Here is a 14,143-nt window from a genome sequence, read left to right on the forward strand (position 1 = left end):
GGATAATGCTCCTCTTTTAAAAAACAGAGGACCCAGATAAGTGGGTTGTGCCCACGAAAGCTCATGATACCATCTACATATTTTCTTAGTCTTTAAGATGCTGCTAGATTATTTGTCGTTTTTTAAGGACTCAGACAGACCTTCAGTTCCTCCCTCCATACTAGCATTGCAATGTCTGCTCCTTCTCTATTCCTCTGTGTTGCATGGTTACTCAAAAACAGCAGATTGGAGTCAGATACACTGGTCAAAATCTTTTTTTTTTAAGTTGGATGGAGGAGGGGAGGGAAGGGAGACAAAGGGACCCTGAACAATTTTTTGCAAGAAACTTCCATTTTCCCCAGCTCTAGTGGCAAGGCTATATCCTCCCTCCCCATTCCTGTGCACCAGCAGGAATATCTGGCCAGACTCACGAGAAGGAGAAAGCTACATCTCACACTACAGTGAAGTAGCAGGTGGTGCACCTTGGAGATCGGGGAGGCAGAATGCCTCCTTCTAGAGCAGGGCATCTCTGCACTGCCCCTTGCGGTATTGCTATTTAGGCACATCCATGTGTTGGTGCAGTGCAGAGACACACTGCTCTTGAGGGAGGCGTTCTCAGAACCAAAGAATTTTTAAGCGCACCCATTTTGCATGCAGATGATTTAGATGCCCATAAGGTTCCAGTGCTGTTAACAATTAAGGTTGTATAAATGTAAAGGTTACTCATGTTCATAATTATGCAGTATTATTGTTGGTAAGACTGGAACTGGCCACACCTATGGTTCAAGTGCACTGTTAGTAGTGTGATGCAGGTATCACTTGGTAAAATTTTGGTAGTGTACTGAGAAGAACTGAGAAGATGCTCATAATGCTCAATTCTGTTCTTACAATGTATTAACATATTGTTCTATAGAGAGACCTATACATGTATTTTATTATGGTTCTCAGTGCAAATACAAATTCAAAGACTAAGTTAGAATGCACAGTATAGCCCCTGAAAAACTGAGGTAGAAAATTACATATATTGTGTATTAAAACAACCAATGAGCCACCACACCCTAAGTCCCTAAAGATTTCCCCAAAGCTAATGTGGAAAAAAGTAATAATCTGAGAATTATCTACTATATGGTAGATATTAAAAAAAGGTTCAAAATAGTTCCCACATCTGTGACAGTCAGCAAATCAGTATGAAACCCAAGCCAATTTAAAGGCTTTTTCTGTATTTTCTATACTTTTCTTCAGCAAAAATGACAAGAATTTTCATTTCTCCTGAATAAAACAATGAAAGCTCTTTGATATAGTTCATATTTAACTGATTCCTGTTGGCTGTAATTCTTTGTTTTAAGTCAATGAAACATCAATAAAGATTTCATGTAAATGAATTCTTTCTGTTAGTGCTCCCATCATGCAAGGAATTTAATAGTCCCATTTTCCAGGAACATTTTATCTCTTTATCCTTTAATGTTGCCTTGGAGGTAGAAAGAATAAAACGATTTCATATATGAACAGATAAAGTTGAAAAATGAAAAGTGCCAACAGTTATGTAAATAGAAGAGGACACTATGCTGATCTTGTTTGTTTGCTTTAGCCCTGAGGATACTTTTACCAACAAAATTCAAATCATACTTCTTACAGCCATTTTACATAGGAGACCACATAGAGTTACACTCTACATTAATGGCTATCTATCCACTGTGTTTAAGGGTTTCAGGATTAGTAAAGCAACAAAAATAGCTAGCAATCAAGCTAGACTACAGGGACTCAAATCTAAAATGCATCTTATCATGGATTTTAGGAGGCTGGGGAAGAAATTGGCTGGTAATAGTCAGTATTGTTAAAGAAATGTTCATCTTTTATTGTGACTACCAAAAAACGGACAGAAAATGGCATAGAGGGAGATTAAACCCTGGAAATGAGAACCCATTATTGTAGCCACTTTCTCTTTATCCCTTGTTAGCACTTAAATATTTCAAATAGATAGGCCATTTTGACAATTCTAGAGCTAAAATTAGTTATGCAATACCAAGTAGTATTTCCAAATTATTAGATACATGATAATTCTATTGCATTCAATAACTGCATGGCAGAGATGATGATGATCTAAAACCCCAGATTAGAAAACCCTCAGTGCTGGCATCATGCTGATCTGGAGCCATGATTTTACGTCTCCGATCTGTCTTTGTGCTTGATAACACATGACATCAGATACTGATCGCCTTAGTCACCCAGGATACATCTATACTATGGTGCTATTTCAGGATACCTCTGGTATCCCAAAATAGCATTTTCTGCATCTTGACAGTGCACTCTTTATTTTGAAATGCAACCGAAATAACGGGCTTGCTATTCTGATGTCCCGATAAACCTTGTTCCACAAGGATTAAGGGACTTGTCAGAATAGCAGTCTATTTCGAAATTTGGTGCTGTGTAGACAGTGCCAAATTTCAAAATAAACTATCTTGAAATAAGCTCAAAATAAGATATGCAGTGTAGATATACCCTTTGGATAAGTCTACACAGCAGTGTTATTTCAGAATAACTGATAGTGCACATCTACACTACAAGACATTATTTTGAAATAATGTCAAGCTGAAGAACTTCTTACTCTGACTCATGGTAACCCTCATTTCACAAGGAGTAAGGGAAATTGAAGGAAGAGTGTGTTTTTCCTTCAACTTCCTCTTGTGTATACAGAGCCAAAAGCCAAGTTAAGCTATTTTAACTTCAGCTACGCTATTGATGTAGATGAAGTTGCATAGCTTAATTCGACTTTAGTTCTGCTGTATAGACATAACCCCAAAGAAGTACTTTACTCCACAGGTAGTCTCAGTGAAGCCAATAAGGATATATGTGGGAAATGTTAGTCAACAAGACCCAAGAATTTAGAGTCCAGCTTTTGTTGATCCTGAACTACAGTAGACTTCCGATAATCTGGAACCTTTGGGACCTACGTGGTGCCGGATTATCGGATATGCCAGACTATCAGGAGGTACTATAAACTGGTTTTATATGTATATATGTACATATATATATATATACTGTATACAGTATAACTGTATATAAAGTGTTTTTAACCCTTTTTATTGTACATACTGTATACAGTATACTGTAAAGTTTTAGTTTTTTTAACTCTTTTTTACCCCTTTCGCTTGGTTCAGCTGCTGCTTTGTGACTTGTTTTTTACCGAAGCTCGCTCACTAGGCTCTTGCCATTTTGATGCTGGACTATCAGGAGTGCCGTATGATTGGATGCCGGACTATTGGAGTTTTACTGTATTATAAGTGTCAATATTTTGCAACAGCATGGCAGAAGTGCAGGCAGCTATTGTGTTTCACTTCACATGTGTCTGAAATTACACTTTTTCATTTTAAATATCTTTCCATATACTAAATGAGAACCTTTTGAATTTTGGAAGAATACTCTATCCAATCTGTAGAAAATATTCATCAAATTCATAACTGGGTTAACTTGAAATGTCCTCTTTTGGTAAAAGTAAGTGTGTAAGGGAAAAGAACGAGGCAAAACAAATATTTTCCTTTCCTTGAGTGACCATCTCATTTCTCAGGACTGTCACCTTTGGAGCTAATGGAGCTGTGCCAGCCTACACAGGCAAAGAACATGATTCTTAATCAAAACTTTCCCTGAACCAGCACAAACTGGTTTTATTACTACAAGCAGAAAGGAACAACTTACAACAAAAGGAACAAAGAGGGGCAGCAAGGATGGTGGTGGTGCTAACAGCAATATTCCTTAAAAGCATGACTTTTATTGTTAAATAGTAATGTGAATGTTGTAAGCTATTACAGGAACCTCTTGTAGGATGACATCTCTTCCAGTAACACAGATGAAAAAATAACCATATACTGTCAGTGTTGTAACAGAGACATTCCAGCACTACAGTTGGTTAAGTAAGGAAACAGAGGTAAAAATAGTGGTACTTCTGAGGGTCCATAATGTCAGGGAACTCCATAAAACTCTTTTTCAGCAAATTTATGAGCACATTTCCTATCATCACATCCAGTAAATTCTTCTCTAGATATGGGTCCTCAAACCAGTGAAGAGTTTCTCTGTGAAGTTCAGGGAGGGATGGAACATTTTTCTGAGATAAGACATTACTTTCCATATACACTACAATAGCAGGAGAGACTTGGCTCTTATTGTCTGCATATGAGTGAAGAAAAAGATCTATAAATTGGCTCCTTCTATGGTTTGGTTTTAGACCCATTGGAAAAAAATTGGGAAAAGTTGTGTTCCGTTACACCAGTACAATTCCACTGATGTCACTGGAGTTACTCTGGATTTACACCAAAGGAAATGAAAGCAGAACCTGGCCTTGTGTTTTCAGGAAATCAGTGAAAGTAAATTCAAAATCGTTCTCTCTGGTTTTAAAAGAGCACTTGAATACCCTTGAACTTTGGACAGAGGCAAAGGTAGAGTGGTAAAAATGTAGATGCTGAGATTTTTATCTTGGCCCCATGTACAATATGTAAATAATATGGAGCATATCACAAAAATCCATGAATGCAGAGCAATTGTTGAAGTTTCAGTACTTTCGGGGGAAAGGCAGTGGGAAGGAGGGGATAGAGGATAAGCAGGATGCCTAAACCTGCATGTAACGGGTTCATGTCCCTGTCAGGAATTCACCCCATGGTAAAGGCCCTGGGATGTTCAATGAGATACATGTAAGGGGGCTTCCGCTTCTCTGTAGAGCACTGTTGAAGTCCATGGAGGTCCAGAGAACCCCATCATACATCTCATTTCAGAACCAGGACCCAATCAGGCAACCATCAGCAGACATTGGCTATGGGGGTGTGTGTATGGGATGACACAGCAATGCTAAAGCAAATGAAAAGTGAGCTTTTTCCTCAGTCACGCTTACTTCAATATTCAGGCTGTTTTCCGGGACCAGAGACTGCTCAAAACAATCTGCTGTCCTAGGCAAAACTTCGGTGTGTAGAACAGAGGTTTTCATTTGGGAAGTCAAAAGCCTTCATTCCTGGGGATGGTAGAAAGGGGAAGACCACGCACAAAGTCCGAGCATCATTCATACCAATTTGACCCAGACACCAAAGAATCTGCTGCTCAACAGCTAAAGCAGCCCCTGGCTGGTTGAAGGATTTGGGACGTTAGGAGAGTTAAGCTAGCTGTAAGTTTAAATGTACAACCTGAATGTTTCACTAATATAGCCTTTTTTTTTTTTTTTTTTGCACTGAAGTTCTGTGTAAGTGCTATATAGTTACACAATCGAGATTTGGGCAACAACATAGAAATTAAGTTCCATAAGCTAACAAAATAGTGTAGCTAACACTGGATTTACTCGGTTACACAACTTATTTTACAGATCTTATAATGCAGGAACCAATAATGCAACTTGAAATGTAATAAAATATTTAGGCCAAATCACTTAATCTTGAGTGCCAGCTCTCATGATATTTATTCTTAGTGTTGTGTTTATTTGAATTCTGTTAAAGCTCCAGCTTCAGGAAACAAGTGATTACCTGTGAATCTCAGCTCTAATTTAAGATAGTAAGTTTCTAGACTCCATGTTTTCATAGAAAACTTGAAAATGTGTCCTGAGTGTGACCTAAAAGTTCAAGAAGGCAAACAGAAAGAACCCAAGGTTGTTGTTTAGGTCTCATGAATCTTAAGACAGTCTCTCAATCCTGCTTTCTCAACATTTAGCATTGGCACTATTTCAGAGCCAATCACCTAAAGCTATATGTAGGCCTCGGCATAACAGCAGACTTATTTTCAGTTTGCAGAACTCCCCATAATTCCTGCTAAAACAAGTGGCAGAGATGAGAACTTGGAGCTCCTGAATGAGCTCACTTTTATATAAGTGCTTAAACCTAGGTAATCCCTCTGGGCAAGGAAGACTTTTCAGGTTGGCCTAATTCTGCTGTTACTGAACTCAGCGGGAGAGCTGCTTCTGTGGGAGCAGAGTTGAACCAATGCTGAGCACTTTGAAAATCCCCCTCCCCATATGCCTTACTATACATTTTTTTTAAACAAATACGACCTTGTATGTTAAGGATAAGATTTTTTTTAAATGAAAGCCTCAAGTTAGATTCTCATGCCCTGACTTCAAAAAGGACAGACTGGGGGTGTGAATTCCTTCCCAAGATTTTTACAGTTGCTCAACATCTAGGCCATGGAGTCCATAGAGGTGTGAGGGGGAGGGGGAGAGTTGCAAGCACACTGCTTTTAAGCAGGGGTCTTACACCAAAACAGTGTCCCTCCAGCTAGGTGGTACAAAACTGCTGAAATGTGACCCGGTTGCCTCTCTACACACACAGAAGATGGTGGGCCAAATTTCAGTGAGTGATGTACAACCTGGTGCGCAATGTCACAACACTGAAATTTGACCCAGCCACCCCCTTCGCCTGTACAAAGAGAGGCCGTTCCTGTACCACAGAGTTCAGAGAAGCCTGCTGAGAGTTCAGCTCTGAGCAGTTCCAGCTCACAGTGAGAAGAAAGTTTCCTTGTTCCAGAGAGACCTGGGGTCCCCAGCAAGGGTTTGGGTACAACGTGTGGGATCGCGGGGGAGAAGGCAGAGATTGCCCTGATTCTAAGAAATAGCTGTATTAACACTAATGCTCCCATGTCCAGATTTAGACACCTCTATAAGTGGCTTGATTTTCACAGGAGCTGGTGGGTGCTCAGCGGTCTAGAAAATCAAGCCATTTATTGATGTAATTGGAAATAGACACAGGAGCCTAACTTTCTCTAAAACTCTGGATCTTAATTTTTTTTTCCTTCAAAGTCATATGTGAACTATTTCTTAGTAGGAATTATGAGACTTGTGATGTTTGAAGTTTAGAAGCTAAACCATGTTTGATTTATCCAAGTACAAAAAGATCTTGGATTTCCTATTAATGCAGACAAGGTATCTTTTCTAACTGAAAAGAAAATCTGAATTTCTTAAAACTTTTTAAACACCATCTTTCAGTTGAAACCAAGAATATAGACTTTTGAACAAAAAGCTTTTGTTTTCTTTTTTCAGAAATTAATGTGTGAAAACCAAGACTGGGGGATTTATAATGAAAGGGATCTTCGCTATACTGTTTGCTATATTGCTTGTTGTCACCATAAATGTCCTATTTGCAAGTGGATTAAAAACAACTCCAGCAAAAATAAAATTTTTCACAAGTATAAAAAGAATTCAAAGAGTAAAGCATGAAAACTCAGTAAAGGACCTTGAGGTAAAAATGGATTTCCCTCTATAGCTGTCTAGACAGTTCATAGAAGCACTGAGAAAGTCAACAGAATGTTTGGATATATGGCTATAATAACAGAGTATAATTCTAAAGGAACTGTAATGAGATTCCACTCTTCTCTGGGTAAGACTCATTCAGAATTTTAAGCTCCTGGTCATTACATTATTATAAAGATATAACGCTGAAAAAATCCAGAGGAAGGAGATAACAGAATTTTTAAAAGATGAGCTATTGTTTAAGCCACACTAAAAAAAACCTTAAATCTGCCACCTTAAAAAGGTCTAAGATATAATAAGAAGTATATTAACATTTGAAACAATTTCAGCCTGAACCATTTTTATTAGTGCAGTATAAATGATAAGGAAAGGAAGAGGGTAGAAATTCAACCACCTAAACTATTTTAGTTTAGTTAAAGAGATAACACTGCTTTTCCTAGGTAGTCTAGCAACTAGGTAGAATGACCAATGGACATACAATGGCTGCCTGAGGTGAAATTTGATTCTGGAGGAGAAAGGGGGAGAATATAAGAAATATAAACTTTATCTTTTAAAAGGTATTTGTTTCATGGTTTTCTTGAGAGATATTTCTTGCTTTAGAAGCAATAAATGTTTTATGCCTGATAGTAGGTCAGCTCAAAGTGGTTCTAGCAGTACTGGGGGTAGTTGTGTGTAGGGCAGGAATACATAGATGATTTTTATTTACTTTTGTGCCTTCTTCCCTGCTCCGTAGCTCTTAATGCTCTTTTGTCACAGGTAAGTGTTTACCAAGTAAATCAAATAGAGGCACTACATAGATTCAAAGGAGATGGGCTCTATAAACAGTCCTAAGATAGATATCATTTCTGTTATATTACCATCTAAAAGACCATCTAAGATCAGGGATGATGCATTGTATGAGATGCTATCTATATACACAGTAAAAGTCAGTTCCTGCCTTTAAAATGTTATATTTCAATAGAAAAGACAAAAGTTCAGAGGTAAAACAAAACAAAAAGATAAAGCCACAACTGAGCCTTATGTAAATTATTTTCATTTAACCAAATAAACCCAGGGAGACATGGGAGAGTGCAGGGAAAGGATGCTTTTGAAGAATCAACAGAATGTAAAAAAATGTTTCTATATAAGTTGAAGTAACAATTGCTAAAAATACTTCTTAGAGTTGAAACCATGGTTCAGGATATTTCCTGGTTTAATTCCTCTGATGTCAACTGAAGAAAATGCAATTACACTAGGGTTACATCTGGCCCCATGTGTTTCTTGGGATTTTTGGCGGTGAAGTAATTGACAACCAAGGGCCAAATTTTACCTCTGGCTGTGCATGTCCATAAAAGTTGTGTATAGTCAATGATATGTCCATATGCACATCTGAGTTCAGTATTTGGCCTTAAAGGAATATATTGTTGCAGCTGCTCTTCCAGAGAAATCTTTAGGCTTTAAGTGAATATTGAAAAAAAGAAAAAGAATACAAATTAAATAAAATAATAATAAGCAAAAGAAAATAATGTAACAACGTTATGCACTAATTTCCCCTTTCCTTTACATAAAACAAAACAAACAAACTTGGATTTTTTTTTCCTGATTAACTTGAAAAGGCAGATGCAAATATTTGTCAGACATGGACAGTTGTGCTATTTGGATACAACATCTCATCCCTTTGATCAATGTATCACTTGCCTCTGTTAAAATATACAGACACTGAGACCCCATTGATAGTAAGAAAAGAATGTAACTCATAGGTGAATATATTGTGTCTTTGTTTTCCTGCATATATTTCTTTCCCAGGAGCATAGGAACTTGCATGCTCCTTGGTCAAACTTCAGAACAGTCCCAGGTTGCAAATTTCTACTGAGTTTGGAGGTGTAACTCCCTCTCTAGGGAAAAGATGAGGGAAGTTGCCTAGGTATGTGACTTTCAGAAACAAAGGTAGCTTAGGAATTGTAGTAGTCTTTTAACCAAATTGCATATTGTAGTAGTTGATCATCTATGGATGTATCCATGGTCTTGCTCCAAAGCCCGTAAAAATCAATGGGAGATTTTAGTCAAACCTCATATACCTTAATGTGTAGATTATTAATTAAACACACTCTTCAAATCCTACAACACAACTCCCACTGGTTACACTGGCTTGTAAGGAATGTATAAAGCAAAATGGTAATCTAAAGATTATTCTTTAAGTCAAGAATTCTAGGGGAATTTCTCCCATGGATTTCTGGCACTGTACCCTGTAAGATCATATATACACAATGCTTCTCAGCCACAAGGATTATATACTGCAAATGCATCCTCACTGAGATACTTATTTCTGCAATATATTATAACATCACTTTCAGCTACCTGGTCTACTAAATGACTACCAGAAGATAAGACTGAGTGACAGGATGGATCAATCAAAAGTGTTCTGTTCATTCTCCCTGAAGCATCTGGTTCTGTCCACTGTCAGACAGGATACTGGGCTTGATCAAAGTTCAGCAACTTTAGGCACATAGCCCATCAAGGTAATCTGCTGGCAGGCCATAAGACATTTTCTTTGTTGACCATCCTCATACACAGCCCTGTAAAATTCCCATTGTCTATAAGGCCACCAGTGGATTACCATGATGGTCCATGTGCTGAAGGTTGTCACCCCTGGGCCAGGTAGAATATTGGTCTTATCCAGTATGGCCTTTCTTATGTTCCTATGTCTATGGATGAGATGCTGAGAGCAGACCCATTGAAATTACCCTCCTAATTGTGGGAAATTCTTGGCTACTAGATAATACATCCATCTTCAAGAATGAAGTGCGCCTTTTCATAATTCTCTGGCTTTTCCAAAAGCACCACATAGAGATTAAGTATGGCTCTTTACAGCTTTCAAATTATAACATTTTTATTCCTCCCTTGGCATTCTACAAGAGCTGTTCTTTGCTGTTTGGCTGATGCTATGTTTCTTGCCAAGATACTGCTTGTTACAAAATCTAACTTTCTTAAATAGCAGGCAACCAAACTTTAGCAAAAAATGACCATTATTATGTCCCTTTTTTGCTTCTTGCATCAGTTCTTTTGGGGATCTTTGGGGAGATGGATTTTCTTCTTTGGTGGCTTGTAAGAAGTGAAAATATTTTTATCCAGATTTTTTTTTACAAGTGTATCTAAATATGGTGTGCCAGCTCAAAAGCTCTCTCAGCAAACAGACTTCTCTGGTAAACAAAAAATCTGGTCAACATGACATAAATAGTCCCATTATTCATTGTGAAGTCATTGAAGTATACTCCGAAGAACCAATATCTAAGTATCTCATTTGGGGGTTATATATAGCTCTATGATTCTTTATTCATCAAACCAATCTTCCCTCCCCCATTCTAAGCCTTTTTTGAAGGTGGAGACATTTTTGATTTGTTGGTACTGCAATTTTCTAATAATAATCTTTAAAATGCTGGGAAGTTATTCATTGCTCCAAAACTACTGAACCCGGCACTTTTATTGGTAGCTAGTTGTCCTTATTCTGGTGACTTCTAAAGTTTTAAGATACATTTTAAACATGTATTTTTATCCCAAAATATGTCAAAACCACTTAATTTTGCTAAATGATAACTCATTTGCCTATCAAATCACATACAATGCCAGGAAAAGAACAATTAAGCTCATCATAAATCTGGCACTGCACACTTGATAAATAAATCCAATTTTCTTATCAAATGCAAAGACTGGACTATTTCATCATGTCATATCAACATTAATTCTTTCCTGTTTAAATATTTTCTGGCTTCTGCTATCCCAATGTTTCTTAATTGTTACCGTTAATTGGGAGTATGTGTGTTTGTGTGCATCTACACACACAACCTATATTAAAAGAATAATAAGACTGCAAGCCATAGATTTAGGAAATGCCATCATTAAAGTTGTCTCTATCGTGCTCTGAGTTCTCAACATTTCAGGTCCCAGGGAAGTTGGGCACCCAATCGATATGTAAAGTTTGGTTTAAGTGACTCAACTAACAACTCTGGCAGAGGCTGGGATAGAATTCTATTCCCCAGATGACATCCAACTGACTTAAGCCTGAAGCTATATTTTTTCTGCCATCCCTGTCGTAAGCATTACATACAATACAACTTCCTCTACAAAAATGCCAGGGTACTACAGGCGACAGTCTTCTTCAGAACAAAGCCTTGATTTGTTTCAGAGTAGCTTCATCATGTGAACTGAATGAGTCAGGCTTCTTATGGAAAAAGAAAATAAGTGACCATGCAATTAGAGACTGTGTTCTAATGCATACCTACGCACCAAAGGAGCAGATTAATGCTGCACAAGCAACCTTCATTCTGATACTCCCTAAATTGTGAGTGCTCAACATTTTTAAAACAATATTATTAAGGTTGCATAGATTTGTGTGTGTAAATGTTTATATATTATGTATAACGCAATCAACTGAGCATAGAACATTCTGTTGGCTAAGCACTTAGTGGAGATGTCTATCTGGGACATCCTTGATGCATCCCCTTAGACAGAACTACATGAGGACGCCACTTCTATTGTACTGTGTCCAAGATCTCCCTTCTCCCCATGCCAGATGTGATGAAGGAAAAATAATAGGACTCATGGTGGGAAAAGCCACAAACTCCCTCATGCAGGAACTGAGGCATCGGCAGTAGGGACCCCTTTCAATTTCTGGCAACTGAAAAACACCTAGAGTTAGTTGAGATAATGCAATTGTTATTGAAAATGTGATGAAAATGAGAATATATATTTTATTCAACTTTTCGCAAAAAAAATCTGAAAAGTTTTTGGTTTTGGTTTTCAGACAAAATGTTGTGCTTGCTTACAAAAAATCAAAACATTGTTTTAAGAAAACATTGACTCTTTATTTGTTAATACATTTCCATCAAAAATGTGACAACCTGTGGAACTCCTTGCCTGAGGATGTTCTGAAGGCCAAAACTTAACAAGAGCCAAAAAAGGGAAAGATAAATTTATGAAGGAGAGGTCCAACAATGACTATTAGCCAAGACTGGCAAGAATGGGCAACAGAGGTAAATCATTTAGGGCATGTTTACACTAGGGAGAAGATCGACCCTCTAAAGGTCAATCTTCTAGTATTTGATTTAGTCAGTCTAATATAGACCCCTTAATCAAATGCTGAGAGCACTTCCCAGAAGCGTCTGGCACTCTTCTTTCTCTGAAGAGAAAGAGAAGCCAATGGAAGCATTTGTTCAGGTCAGACTCCCGCAGTGTGGATGATACCACGGCTCGGCTTAAGGTAAGCCGACTCCATTTATGCATTTTGCATAGCTTGAGTTGTGTACTTTAAATTGACCTGTCTGGTCTAGTATAGATCAGGCCTTAATGATTACCTGGTCTTTCATTCCTTCTGGGGAGCCTGACATTGGCCACTGTCAGGGTACTGGCTAGATGGACCTTTGGTCTGACCCTGTATGGCCATTCTTATCATCTTTTTACTTACTATGTTTTTCTTATTATTATATTCAACTTTCAACCAGATCTAATAACAACCATCAGGGATGGTTCATACCCATGTATATCATCAGGGAAAAGAAGGGTAAAGGGAACAGTTTCCACCTGTAAACAGCTACATTTACCAGAGAAGTAACTGTGACATGGAGAGGTTAAGTAGCTGTGCTAAGGACAGATAATCAATGGTAAAGTTCGAAATAGAATTTGGATCTTGCAATTTGCAGGCCTTTTCTACATCCACTGGACAAGAGTTCCACATAAATGAGTGCATTTTGCTCCATCTCTCCTGGTAATCATTATAAATTCCCTTCTGTTAGCAGCATAGGGAAAGTAGGCAGGCTGGAGGTGCTGCAGCACCCCCAGATTTTGTGCCGTATGCCAGGGCCCCAGCTGTTAGCCTGTGCTCAGACGTCTCATGGCTTCTGGGATCCTGGCCATCATCTTCAGGGCATCCCGGTCACCTGTCCTGTGGGTTCCGCTATCAGCCTGAGGCAGTGAGGGGCATGGACAGAGTAAGGCAGGATTGGGGGGGGGTGCAACTTAGCACCCCCACCTTAAAAATTATTCCAGCACCCCTGGTTGGCAGGAGCAGCAGCTTTAGTACTGAACTAGGGAAAGGAAAGGATGGAAGCATCATGGAAATGATTTGCAAATATTTCTAGAAATATGTTGCCAACAATTATACTACATCACATATGGCAAATGCATTATTGTGGTATCATCTTTGACATAACTGACCACTTGCTATTCTCAATACAATCAAATTATCCTTAAGCAGCAAAGGATATGAAAAAATCAAATGGAGAGAAATTGATTGTATCTCCAACCAACAAGCTATATTATTCATCAATAGAGGATAGATAAGGTGTTGGCACTTATCTGAATGAATTATCATGAGCTAAAGAACAAGATATCGATTTGTGTTTGTCTTTTTCACATCAACAGTAAAATTGGAATGCTTTCACAAATCATAGCATAAGACTTAGGAATGTAAAGAAGCAATAGACAAATGTCAAAGGTTAGTAGTTTTGGACTCATATAATTTATAAAAAATTCAGATGCTTATTCAAAGTTTATCATCTCATCATTGCTTCTTCTTTCCCCAAGCTGACCTTTCCTAGCATAAATTCTTTCTCCTTTTCCCTTTAACTTTCTTTTCTCATCCCTTAAATTTTCCAATTAATCCCTTGTTCATCCAAAACTCTATATCTCCCAGGAAGCCTTTTAGATGATCCTGTGTAAGGTGGACTTTTCTAATATAGATGCTAAATTCTAAATCTTGTGGACTCTGGGCTTCCATATCATGGGTTTCTCAGTTATTTTGGCAATTCTGAGTTCAGGGAAGGCCTGAAGTTTGAGATTGAGAAACTGCAAAAAACTCAGCAGCATAGCCTATGTGGTAGGGTTCACATGGACCTGTTGAGGTATCAGGAAATCAAACAAGTATGGCAAGACTTAAAAAAATAACAAATGGCCCTGCAGCGCCTCAGAGTACATCTA

The sequence above is a fragment of the Pelodiscus sinensis genome, chromosome 1 (assembly GCF_049634645.1).
Source record: "Pelodiscus sinensis isolate JC-2024 chromosome 1, ASM4963464v1, whole genome shotgun sequence".
In the NCBI taxonomy this organism is placed as follows: domain Eukaryota; kingdom Metazoa; phylum Chordata; order Testudines; family Trionychidae; genus Pelodiscus; species Pelodiscus sinensis.